The sequence below is a fragment of the Callorhinus ursinus genome, unplaced genomic scaffold (genome assembly GCF_003265705.2).
Source record: "Callorhinus ursinus isolate GAN/ISIS: 27379988/994484 unplaced genomic scaffold, GSC_fseal_2.0 scaffold6, whole genome shotgun sequence".
In the NCBI taxonomy this organism is placed as follows: Eukaryota; Metazoa; Chordata; class Mammalia; order Carnivora; family Otariidae; genus Callorhinus; species Callorhinus ursinus.
Window position 1 is genome coordinate 62,925,093 of NW_027397068.1, and position 14,103 is coordinate 62,939,195.

The 14,103-nt window shown below is 41.3% G+C and overlaps 1 pseudogene; it reads left to right on the plus strand.

Annotated features, from left to right (window-relative positions):
- Positions 1 to 1,465: 1,465 nt before the first annotated feature.
- Positions 1,466 to 1,563, plus strand: LOC112819457 (U6 spliceosomal RNA; annotated as a pseudogene).
- The last annotated feature ends 12,540 nt before the right edge of the window (positions 1,564 to 14,103 follow it).

Sequence of the window (14,103 nt, forward strand, 5' to 3'; positions counted from 1 at the left end):
TCCTTCCTTCCTTCCTTCCTTCCTTCCTTCCTTCCTTCCTTCCTTCCCTCCTCAGACCATTAGAGCACAACTGTGTCTGGCCAGCATTGAATTTGTTTCCATGAAGGTTTGAATCTGGAGGAGGAAAAGTAGCAGGTGTATTTTGGAAGGCAATGGATGAATAGGTAGTGTTTCAAAATATGTCGTATATAGGATAGTGTCCATCCACAGTAAACAATAAATGTTAGCCATTAACATTAACTTGGTGTTTATCGTTAAACAACAGAGTAACCACATAGAGAATTTTTCAATGACAATTTAATTCAAAATTCCACCAACCTCATCCATCACCAGTTTTCATTTTACATTCATTTATTTGTTCAAAAAATATTTGATTGATCTCCTACCATATTGCAAACAATGGCATAGACTATCTGCAGGTTTTCTTCTCACTTCTGTGCATATGCACTCCTGATTTCTCGGAGTTAAGTATCCCATACAGAGGATTTCTCATGCTGTTACGTGTTCTTTACATTAACATTTTAATCAGTGGATATTATCCTTTCAAAATCATTTATTTGACCATTTTTCTCTTGTGGACTATGAAGTTTCTTTCCAAATTTTCGATATTATAAAAAATGCAATAATAAGCTCCTGAGCATTTCATTTTTTCTCCCAATAATTTACTGGGATAAATTCCCCAAAATCTAAATACCAGGTTAGAGGATATAAACACTTTTTGGGATTTCGATGCATCCTGCCAAATTTCTGAATCTTATACTAATTTACAATGATAATTTTCTTTATATCAGTCACATTCCATTGCCACCTTCATGAAGACACTTTGATTACTAGATGGAAAATTGAGGAACTCTCTAGCCTCATCAAGAACATATACATAAGCCATTTCTTACACGGGTTATCTTCCAGATGGCATAACCCATTCATTGTGTAAATAACTTGCACTAAGCAGGAAAGGCATTTTCCTGCTCCCCAGACTTTTAGCACCTCCTTACTTCCTTAGTCCTTATTCCTTAAGCCAGTTTCTTTTTTTTTTTTTTAATTTAGGATCTTATTTATTTATTTGAGAGAGAGAGAGAGAGAGAGGCAAGAGAGAGAGAGCATGAGCAGGAGGGAGAGGGAGAAGCAGGCTCCCCGCAGAGCAGGGAGCCTGACATGGGGCTGGATCCCAGGATGCTGGGATCATGACCTGAGGCGAAGGCAGATGCTTAACAGACTGAGCCACCCAGGTGCCCCCCCCTTAAGCCAGTTTCTATACCTAAATCCCCCCCCCCTCCTTTGGCATTACAGAATGTCACAAATGGAAGAAGCCTCAAATATCTCTTATACCCCCTTCATTTTAGAGTTAAGGACTCGGAGAGCCAGGGAGATTGTGAACTACTTCAGATCACAGATTTAGTGGAGAGATCTGGGACGAGATCTTCTGCATAAAGCTGATTGGTACCGCTGCCAGAAAATATCAAGGGGGGTGGCCCATATACTAATATAGGAAAGAAAAAGAAAAAATCAGCATGGCCTTTGGGCAGGTATGAACTGAACATTAATGAGTTGTTCTAAATTGTACTCCCTCCCTAATGTGCACATGGCATGTCATGTGCACCCTGTTATCGAAAGCCGTGGAATTACTACCCAGCGCAGGGAATGCTGCCGTTCCTGGTGCCCTTCGAAAGTAAAAGGAAGGTTAAGATCCCAGAAAGGGAATTAGGAAACATCAAAATACAAAGGATGGAGCGCCTGGGTGGCTCAGTTGGTTGAGCGACTGCCTTCGGCTCAGGTCATGATCCGGGAGTCCCAGAATTGAGCTCTGCTTCAGGCTTCCTGCTCAGCAGGGAGTCTGCTTCTCCCTCTGACCCTCCCCCCTCCCATGCACAGTCTCTCTTTCTCTCTCTAATAAATAAATAAAATCTTTTTTAAAAACAAAACAAAACCAAAACAAAATACAAAGGATGAGCTCTTCCAGAGCATTGAGACTAACCTCTTTATCTTACAGCATACAAAGTGCAGTGTGACTGACCAACCCCATACCCCCAGCTCTGGATCCAGTCATTCTCTCTCCAGCATTTCTGAAAACAGCTCCACATTCCCCCAACACATACCGCTATTTTATGTCTTTGTGCCTTTGCCCCTGTTGTTCTCATAGCCAAAACAAACTTAGCCCCCATCTAGCTAGCTAATTTTGACTCATCTTTCAAGACTTGTTAATGCAGACAATGCCTCTTGCAGGAAGTCTTCCATCATGCCTCCAGGCTGCAATGGCTAGCTATTCTCTCAGTTTATAAAGGACCTGTGCATTCTTTTACCGCACTGGGTTGAAAATATTTGTATCTGTGTCTGTCTCCCTTGCTAGACTAAGCTGATCAAGATCAGGATCTGGGACTTATTTTCATATTCCCAATGCTGAGTACACAGTAGACATTTCATAAATATTTATCGAACTGAAATACTTAAAATGTTTGAATAAGAATTTTGTGAAAACCCGAAAATCCATTGAAGGTGGTCTGTGTATAGCACAGGAAAATGTGACTAGAATGTAATTCTTTTTTTTAAATTTTTTATTGTTATGTTAATCACCATACATTACATCATTAGTTCTTGATGTAGTGTTCCATGATTCATTGTTTATGCATAACACCCAGTGCTCCACGCAGAACGTGCCCTCTTTAATACCCATCACCAGGTTAACCCATCCCCCCACCCCCTCCCCTCTAGAACCCTCAGTTTGTTTTTCAGAGTCCATCGTCTCTCATGGTTCGTCTCCCCCTCCGACTTACTCCCCTTCATTCTTCCCCTCCTGCTATCTTCTTCTTTTTCTTTTTTCTTAACATATGTTGCATTATTTGTTTCAGAAGTACAGATCTGTGATTCAACAGTCTTGCACAATTCACAGCGCTCACCATAGCACATACCCTCCCCAATGTCCATCACCCAGCCACCCCATCCCTCCCATCCCCCACCACTCCAGCAACCCTCAGTTTGTTTCCTGAGATTAAGAATTCCTCATATCAGTGAGGTCATATGATACATGTCTTTCTCTGATTGACTTATTTCACTCAGCATAACACCCTCCAGTTCCATCCACGTCGTTGCAAATGGCAAGATCTCATTCCTTTTGATGGCTGCATAATATTCCATTGTGTATATATACCACATCTTCTTTATCCTAGAATGTAATTCTTACACAGAATACTTAGATCAATTTTGTTGTATTACTGAGCAGGACAAAATGTGTTGGCAAGAAAGAGGTGGTGTATTTGGCTTTGAAATAAGCCAACAACAATAATTTCTCAAAAATGTAAATTGTTAATATCATCACCATCAATTCCTCTGGGATCTTCTAAAAGTACCCTCTCTTAAAGTTTCAACCTCTCTTTCTCTACTAGTTCTTTTCTGCTTAACTTACAAATTTACTCAGATCTTTCACATCCTTAAAAACCCTTCTTCAGACCTTCTGGTCCTGTCTGACTATCATTTTTCTTCATCCAGTTTTCTCCATCATTCTTCAGTCCCCTGCAATATAGTTTCTACTCCTTCCCCTAATGCTGAAATTGCACCAGCCAAGTAAGATTACAATTGACCCCCAAAATAAGTATTGAGCTGGTACTTCTGTTGACTTTTCCATCATGTTGGACACTATTGATGCCTCTTTCCTATAATTGTCACCTTCCTTGACAATGTGCCATCATGGTCTGCCCTCTCTCACTTAGACATTGTGTCACTTCCTTATGACATTCTCTTGAATGATGGTGTTCCCTACGTTCTTTCTCAGGTTTCCATTTTCATTTATACCCATTTCATTTTTTTTTTACCCACCATATCTTGTGGATCTTTCAAAAAATAAAGATACTTGAGGGGCACCTGGGTGACGCAGTTGGCTAAGCATCCAACTCTTGATTTTGGCTCAGGTCATGATCTCAGGGTTGTGAGATCCAGCCCCACGTCGGCTACACACTCAGTGGGGGGTCTGCTTCTCTCTCCACCTCCCTCCCCTGTTCCTCAGCCCCTCCCCTTGCTTGTGCTCTCTGTCTCTCAAAAATAAATAAATGAATAATAAATAAAGACATTTGAGAAAAAGGAACCCTTGTGAACTGTTGGTGGGAATGTAAATTGGCACAACCACATTTTACTATGGAAAATAGTATGGAGATTTTTTGAAACACTTAAAGTAGAACCACCATTTCATCCAACAATTCCACTTCTGGGTATATATCCAAAGGAAATGAAAAAAGCATCTCAAAGTGACATCTCCACTCCCATGTTCATTGCAGCATTGTTCACAATAGTCAAGATATAGAAACAACCTAAATATATGTCAACAAATGAATGGATAAAAAGATGTGATCCATATAAAATATAAATATAATGGAATTATCATTCAGCCATCAGAAAGAAGGAAATTCTGCCATTTGTGATGTGGATAGACGCTGAAGGCATTATGTTAAGTGTGATAAATCAGGCAGGGAACGAGAAATACTATATGACATCACTTATATGTGGAATCTAAAAAAGCCAAACTCATAGGGCGCCTGGGTGGCTCAGTTGGTTAAAAAAGCCAAACTCAGAACCAGAGTAGAATGGTGGTTACCATGGTGGCAGGGGTGGGGTGGGGGATTGGGGGGGTTAGAGATATTGGTCAAAGTGTACAAACTTCCTTTGTAAGACAAGTAAGTTCTGGGGATCTAATATATAGCATGGTGATTATAGTTAGTAATACTATTATATATTTGAAAGTTGCTAACAGGGTAGATCTTAAACATTCTCACCACAAAAAAAGAAATGGTAATTATGTGACATGATGATGATGGAAGTGTTAATGCTATGGTGGTAATCATTTTGCAATATATAAGTGTAGCAAATCGATGTGTTGCACACTTTAAATTTACACAATGTTATATGTCAATTATATCTCAATAAAGGTGGGGGCAGAAAGCCGGAATGTTTTAGGAAAAATGTATAGACTGAACAAAACAAAGAAGCAGAAAATAGAAAATCCAGAGAGTGTGGAGAAAGGTAGATAGGAGCCTCCCGGAGGAATTCTATGTTGGATCCTAACAGGAAATCAAGCTGGAAAAGCAATGTGGGATCAGGCAGGAACCGATATGCATGTGCTAAAGCACCTGTATTATTAATCTTTGTAACCTCTTGCCTAGATTAGGAGCATGACTTAAAAATTGCCTTGTCTTGGGCACCTGGGTGGCTACAGTTGGTTAAGCGACTGCCTTCGGCTCAGGTCATGATCCTGGAGTCCTGGGATCGAGTGCCGCATCGGGCTCCCCGCTCGACAGGGAGTCTGCTTCTCCCTCTGACCCTCTTCCCTCTCGTGCTCTCTACCTCTCATTCTCTCTCTCTCAAATAAATAAATAAAATCTTTAAAAAAAAATTGCCTTGTCTTGGGCGCCTGGGTGGCTCAGATGGTTAAGCGTCTGCCTTCGGCTCAGGTCATGATCCCAGAGTCCTGGGATTGAGTCCCGCATCAGGCTCCCTGCTCTGCGGGGAGCCTGCTTCTCCCTCTGCCTCTCTCTCTCTCTCTCTCTCTCTCTCTCTCTGACTCTCATGAATAAATAAATAAAACTTTAAAAAAAAATTGCCTTGTCTCAAATTTCACCTCCCTCTAGGCTCCACATTGCCATTAATTATAAAACAAACCTAAATTGGTCAGTTTAACACTTCATTTAAAAAAAAAATGTATTAGATGCTCCCGAAAACTACAGCTATCTTTTGTCAATACCTAACGTGATGTCAAACATAATCAGCAGTCAATCAGTGTTTGTTGCATGATGCCAGACTGAATGAATTAATAATAGACCAAGTAGGAGAAAGACTAGTCAAAATTATGCAATATTCTCAAAGAGTACAAGAAGTAGTATAAACAGAAGAATTATACATGAAATGTTTGATAGCACTTTTTAAAAGATTTTATTTATTTTAAGATTTTATTTATTTGACAGAGAGAGAGGGAGAGTGCACACAAACAGGTGGAGTGGGAGAGGGAGAAACAGGCTCCCCACTGAGCAGGGACCCTGCCACGGGGCTCTATCCCAGGACCCTGGGATCATGACCTGAGCTGAAGGCAGATGCCTAACCGACTGAGCCACCCAGGCACCCTTTATTTATTTATTTGGAGAGAGCACACACAAGTGGGGGTAGGGGCAGAGGGAGAGGGAGAGAGAGAGTCCCAAGCAGACTCTGTACTAAGCACAGAGCCCAACGTGGGGCTGGATTCCACAACCCAGAGAGCACCACCAGAGCCGAAATCAAGAGTCAGACACTCAACTGACTGAGTCACCCAAGCACCCCATTTTATGACACTTTTAACCAGCATTAGAAGATTATTTTCTGATGTTGGTTTAATCCTTCCATTTCTCTTTTTGAAGTTTTATCCTGTTGATTTAGTAGACCTCTCTCTCTCTCTCTCTGTCTCTCATAGTACAAAAGCAAATCTGGCCCAGCCTGGGATGAATCATCATGAATTGTGATGAGTTGGTCTAAAGTAGATTTATTTATGGATTTACCAGTGAATGGTTGATTTGCTATGATTTAGCTGTAGCCCCTTAATTTTGCCTTTAAGTAGTTATTACAGAAAGAAAGAAAATTTTCAGACAGATATTTTATTGTTTTTGTTTGTTAGTTTTGATCTCTCAAAAGTAGCTGTTTTTTTGGAGAATTTTTATAATTTATGCAACTGTTGAGGAATTCTTCAGCAAGTGAAGTTTTGTATTTTTCATCTTTTTTCTTTCATGTGTGTTCCATTTAGACCAGTAAATTGACATTTCAACCCAGAAGACTTAGGCCAGATGTTAGTCCACTGGCTGAAAGATGGATTTCCTGCCCTAATAGGTGACCTCTGAAAGCAAAATAGGCTTTTTCTTAATGGATAGACTGTCCAAATGACCTCATTTCTAGAACAAGTGTCCTTTGTTCAGTGTCTCTTTGCTATTGGGATCAACATCATCTGATTTTTGAGAACATTCATTAGATAAAGAGTAGCTAGCACCTAGTTGTTTCATTTATAAGGCATAGGGAAGAAATTATGCTCAGACAATCCATTTTTTGTTCCTTTAAACATATTTGTGTTCATTGAGAGGGAAATAGTGCAGAAAATCTGGTGCCTGCTTACCCATATTAATATTTCTTTTAGACTTCAAACCTATTCAGGCCAGCGCTGACCGTAGGAGCACGGCATGTTATATGCCTCCCTAAACAGGGAAGTGTTTCTTTAAGCTTGACCAAGGCACTATTTAAAGAAATAGCTATGACCCCAATGTCCTGTCATTCAGATTTCTGTCTCCATATGTGAGAAGCTCATTGAGACATTCCCATGGCACCACCTCTCTTGATGAGTTCTTCACCAAGTTCATTTATTTATATCTTCAACTGTATAAGGCAGCTCAGAAAAACTGAGATAACTGAGCCTTTGTGTGTGTGTGTGTGTGTGTGTGTGTGTGTGTGTGTTCATGTGCACATGCATTCATGCCTCTGTGTGTGTGTCACAGGAAGTGCAGTTTGAAAGAAAGTACCCAAGAGGGGACAATGGCCTTGAATGACGAGGGGGAAACCGTAGGATTTACTATACATGGAAAGGAGGGGAGTCAGATTGCGTGAGAAGGAAGATACGTGTTTCTAAGATTCTAAAGTGATAGAATTTTATAGCTGAAGGGAAAGTTGAGGGTTTTTTTTTTTTTTTTTCTCTTCCAGGAACAGGCATGGGAGTGTTTCTTTTTAATAGCTAGCAGATAAATTTTACTACTGTTAAAATCTTGCTCCTTGTGATCTGCAACGTTGGCTTCTTCACAAAAGACATGGAACAGAGTCAAGCAGAACCACAGAGAGAGTTGACATCAGCCTGGGCAGTACATCTAAGACTCATGGTTCTCCCTCAAATAATTTATATAGAAAATGCGTGACTCTTTTAAAAAGTGAGTGGTAAAAGGATATCACGCTTTTCCTTTGTTTTAATGAGTCAACATGAATTTCTTTTTTCAGAATGCTAGACACAACTCAGGGCTCCCCTCTTTTTTAAATAGTCATATGCAAGTGTCTGTAATCATAAGTTATTTTTAGTTGTGGTTCAACTGAAGTATCTTGGCTGATACTTCAATTCCAGATAAGATTGTAATAATATTCTATGGTTACCGGGATTAATTACGTGAGAATCTTTTGTCCCACGTACATAATATTATGGGACTTCAAAGAAGCAGAGTAACAGTTTTAACTGGAGATTTTTAATTTAATGGAAAAACCTTATTTTTCACAAGTGTGTTTAAGCAATAGGGACAGCCAAGTAGGCATTCTTATAGGGTAAAGTTTATAAAATAGACAAGATTGATGAAGCAGTTTGGTTGGTGGATGATACTTCCCAGCTGTGCTTTTAAGCCTTTCCTTGCATAATTTGGAAATATTTAATATAATCTCTGGCCTCTTATTAGCACATTCCTTTTTTTTTTCTTAACACTCTCCTATGCTAAAAAGATAAATAGAAAAGAGTTTGATTCCAAAGACAACTCCCTCTCCATCCTTCCTGTTTTCCTCTCTTAAGTATCAGGTTGCTCTCACAAAACCAGGAGAGAGTCTCCACAGGACACTGTGCTCATATTAATTCAGAAGTAGTTTTATGAGTTGGAGTCTTTTGGTTCTTTGCCTTAAACATCGTGAATTCCCAATTGGCAGCCCACTAGAATTGTTTTAGCTTCTTGTCTCTAAGGCGCCTTACTGAATAGTTCACAATCCTGGTATTTTAGAATTGTAAATGGCTTTAGAAATTATCTAGTCTGACCCTACTATGTAGAATGAAATCTCAGTCATGGTACTCTTATGCCTGATGGAATAATTCCCAGGCAGACCCTCGGTGCTTACACAGCATTAGCACAGATAACAACCTAACTGGCTAGGCTAGTAACATAGCTTATCAGAGTGGAGGAAGAGATTTCAGAGAAAAGCATTTATAGCCCTGCATCCCCTTTTTGCTTATTTACCTTCTCTCCCTAACCTGTGATCTGTCTTCACTTTGTTTTAATTCCTCTTTAGTTTGCTCTGAGCTCTTTTCTCATCTCTCTTACTGAATATTTTGAGATGAAGAGGCTTTTAAACAGGTAATGCTTAAGCAGGAGCTTGGCTCACCTTTAAGGCATTTGTGAAAAAAATCGTTTGGGATCATTGTCGAGGGGAAAAAATGTTGTAGCATTTTAGTCTTTCCTTAAAGTTAGATCCCCGAGGCATTGTGGAATGCCCCGAGTTGGAGCGCCAGAGAGGGCTGCTGATGGTAGGCAAAAATTAAATGAGCTTATCTATTTTCATTGCTCAATTTCAGAAGGCAGTATGGTAAAAAATAAATTGGGCTATTTATACTTTTTCAGACTTAATCTCTGCCTAATCTTACATTTTCTGTGCAGAATATTTGTCTTAAAAAAAAACCCAAGTATTTAAATGAAGCTCTGTTCCTGGAACATGTACTATCTTATGGATAATACATTTTAATTCCAATATTTAATTGCCCTTTAAAACCAACTATCTGATTTGGGGATCTCCATTCACTTATGACAGTTTCTTTTACCAATTATTTTTTTTTCTTTTTACCAATTTTTTAAAGCAACCTACTGGTACGGTTTTTCAATATATTTTATTTTTTTAAAGATTTTATTTATTTATTTGAGAGAGAGAGAGCCTGAGAGAGAGCACACAAGCAGGGCAGGGGGAGAGGGACAAACAGACTCCCTGCTGAGCAGGGAGCCTGATGCGGAACTCGATTCCAGGACCCCTGGGATCATGACCTGGACTGAAGGCAGATGCTTAACCCACTGAGCCACCCAGGTGCCCAATATAGTATATTTTGAAACTTCACATTTCCTCAGCAATGTGTTCTTTTTCCTTATTCTGACATTTCCGTAGTTCCAAATGGCACTCAAATGTGAGCAGAGATCACCATCACCTTGGTGGGAGGGCACAAGGGGCCTGTTAAAGTACAGATGACTGGTCCCACTCCCAGATTGTCTCATTCTGTAGGCTTGGGGCGGGACCCAGAAATGTGCATTTCCAACAAGTTCCTAGCAATGCCAATGCTTCTGTTCTTAAGTCTACATGTTGAGAAGCAGTGATCTAGATAAAATATTGTAAAAGGTGCTGGTGGTAGTATTTTTTTTTTAAAGATTTTTATTTATTTATTTGAGAGAGAGAGAATGAGAGATAGAGAGCACGAGAGGGAAGAGGGTCAGAGGGAGAAGCAGACTCCCCACAGAGCAGGGAGCCCGACATGGGACTTGATCCCAGGACTCCAGGATCATGACCTGAGCCGAAGGCAGTCGCTTAACCAACTGAGCCACTCAGGCGCCCCGGTGCTGGTGGTAGTATTGACTAAGACAGTGGCAGTGGAGATGGAGAGAGGTGGATGAGTTTGACAAGTATTTAGGAAGTAGAATCAACAGGGCTTATCCATGGTGTAGACAGGAATATTGGTAAGTGAGGGGAAGGACTCAAGCAAGTCTCTTGACTTTGGTAGCTTGAACAAATACATGGATGTATCAAGTACAGAAATAGGAAATGAGCAGGGTGGGAGGGTTAGACTGTGGTGAGAAATCATAAACTCCATTTAAATAAAATATTTTAAAAATGTCAAGCGCAATGCCTGACCTAGAGTAGATTTGCAGTAAATGACAGATATTGTTCTTGCTGTTCTGACTACCTTGACTATGAAAACTGACCAGTCCTCATCACTCCACCCTGCCAGAGGTGACCTCCCCAGTCCTTTAGTCAGCAACCACATTCCAAGACTAAGAACTACTCCTTTGTGTAAGATTCAGGTGTGAATGAGGAAATTTCCTGCTTATAGCTATCACCTCATGGTATGAGTGGATAGGGGAAGGAAAAAGCAAAGGGAGGGAAAGGGGAGAAAGGTTCTAATTAATAGAGAATTATTGCCCTCATTATTACAGATAATCTCAAAACAATCATATTACATAGGTGAAATTATCCCACTTTACAGATGAAAAAAATAAATAACTTGCCCAATGTCTTATTTTTTTTTTAAAGATTTTATTTATTTATTTGAGAGAGAGAGAGTGAGAGATAGCACGAGAGGGAAGAGGGTCACCGGGAGAAGCAGACTCCCTGCTGAGCAGGGACTCGATCCCGGGACTCCAGGATCATGACCTGAGCCGAAGGCAGTCGCCCAACCAACTGAGCCACCCAGGCGCCCTGCCCAATGTCTTATAAAAATTTGAGGAAAATTCAAACCCAGCTCTGTCCTGAACCCATTATATTTGGGCTTTCTACTCCAAACTCCACCTTTAACGCCAACCAATAGACTGGTTATCTTTCTTATGTCAGAATGACGACCTAAATAGGCTGCAGGCAACACCCTACAATTTCTAGACTAGTGACTTTTAAACCTTTTAAGATCCTGACTCATAGCAAGAACCATTTTTTACACAGCAAGCCATATTTACATTTATACATATATGCCTGTATATATATACATATGTTACACATCCATATGTGCAACAATGACTAATTTTCAAGAAATAACAGTGAGATAGGTATTATCAATATTAACTCTCTATGAATACATTCTGATACATTCATTGCAATAAATATTTATTAGGACTTACAGAATTGATTTCACAATCAACTTTTGGTTGGGTCTCCACTAGATTTCTGGAAAATCTTCTAGATCCCTTTCTTTCCTTTTAACTCACCAACACCATAACAATTCCAATTAGCTAGATGAAAGAGAGCCCTGATGGAAAGGGAGAAAGGAGAGAGTTGGATTCCCTCATGGGATGTAAATCTATTATAAAAAGCTCTTAGTAAACGGGACTGTATGGGATCTGAAATAGTATGATGATCATGATGTTGATGATGATTCTTTTACATTTTGTTTAAAAGCCCCTAAAGAAATTTTTGAAAGTAATGACTAACATTAACAAAAGGAGAAAAGACTCAAATTTTGGAGAAGTAATTGGACTCATTTTGAGTATACACATTATGGAGTTGAGATTAAAGAGGTTCAGCTTCATTTTTTAAATGGTCAACAAAATTATTCATGTGGTAGTTGAATATACTCCTCCTCAAAAGTTCTTATTTATCTACAGACAGCAAAATTATAGGTATCAACATTCCCCCCAACCCCACCAAATATTACTTATCTCATTTCCCTATATATTTATTAGGAAGCACAGAGAAAAGGAACTTAAATATCTAGGGTAGGTTGATTTCTAGAAGTCCCAAAATGCTGGCTAAGGTTTAATTATATTGATAGGTGTATATGTGTTGTTAAAAAGTACCTATCTTTAGATGACCTTGAAATATAATACCACCTCTGAGGAGTTGGGTGGCAATTAGTGAGGCCTTGCCTCATCTGGGATTGGGAAAATATAGCATGGAAAGGTTAAATGCTTTGCCCCTAGGTCGTCTGATGAGTCAAGAAGAAAGAGTCATGATTGGTGCTGGAGACTTAGCCTTCTCCCAGCGCATTATCTTAGAGCTTGCATCTGGTATACCTCCCACATCAACCCAAGAAAGCATCAGGCCTGGCCATGTTGACTCAGTGCCCAGCACTCTGGACACTTCAACATGATGCCTACTTACTCTCAAGGGAAAACTTTCTCATTCTTTTTAAAAATCAGGGATTTTCATCATCAGGGATTATACTGATAAGTTTAATTACTTTGGGAAAAGTTTTTTCAGTTTTGAACTTTCCTGTTAGGGCTATTCACCCATTTGCATTGATAGGTGCTCCCAGTAATTATTGTTTCAGGAAGGAGATTTCAAGGACATGCTCTTATTACCCTCCTTTTATGTGGATTCAGAAGGAAAAACAAAAGGAAAACCGGGAGAGGCCTCTAAAGCAAGCAAGGACTCTCTCTCCCTGGGGCATCTCACCTTCTTTTTTTTTTTTTTAAACCAATCAGCCGGTTGACATAGGGGCCCTTTCCTTGTTTCTTAACTGTTTCATGAAGTGATCAATCACCAAATCAGATGTGACGTGTATTGTCATCTCCCAGAGAAAATTCTCTGAGTGGGTTTTAAAGAACGAATCCCAGAAGGATAAATACCTCTACAGGGCTATTTCCCTCATAAAATAAATCCGTCATGGATCTCGTCCTTGGAAAAACAGACACACGGGACCCCGAGTGTGTGTTGGCTAAACGGTTACAACCGTAACATTTAGTTTTGAAAACGGCCCCTGCCTATGCCCTCACTGTAAGGCAACCATTAAAACCCAAAGCGCATTTCCCCTAAATAGCTAAAACCCCTAGCAATGGAGGGCATTGTGGGCACCCAGGAACCAGACCGTCCCGCTCGTAATAAAAACGGTACACACAATGGCTCGTGCCCAAGCTTTTACACTTGTTTTTGGCAAGTCTTGGCTGACAGCCAAAGAGTTGTGTTTCCTTAGGTCGCTTGACTTCACGAGGGGCGAGGTGCGGAGTGTATAACGACACCGACGACTCGGGAAACTTTCGGCGGGAGCAGCTTCAAGATCCCACTTTCTCGAGTTTCTGGGGCCGAAAATGCCTCCGTGAAGGGCGCGATTGGAAGCTCGGGCAGGCGGGAGACGCCGCGCGGCTGCTCTTTCAACAGGCGATTTGTTCTCCCGTCTGTGGCTCATTTCCATGCAAAGAGCCTGACATCAGAGCACCTTTTGTTGCTAAACGCTTTCTTTAGCATCGAGGGGAGAGAGTCATGTGGAACTGGAAGAGCTCATTTTCGAGAGAGGGGTCCCGAGGAGCGCCCGCTCAGGGGCAGAGGCACCGCGCTCAGCCCAGCGGGGCCCTGCCCAGACTTGTTGGAAGGAATGAGTCGCGTGCCTTAGTTAGCTGGTCCCGGTCGCAGGAAGAAACGCCTGTGCAGCGGCTTTAATTGCTGCGGGACCGCCGGAGTTCCCCGCCGTACAACTCGGTGGTGCGGACTTTGCCATCGGCTACCCCGCGGCCGCGCCGAGCCGGGGTGGGAAAGTTTCTGGAGTTGTCAGTCGCGCGGCCCGCCGCCACCTAGAGCCGAGGTGCGGGCGCCTGCGAGGGGGCCCCCGCGGGGTCGCCGGGGCGGCCGGGGCATGCGGCGCGGGGGCGCGGCTCGCTGACGCGGCGGGCGGGGACCGGCGCCGGGGGGCCG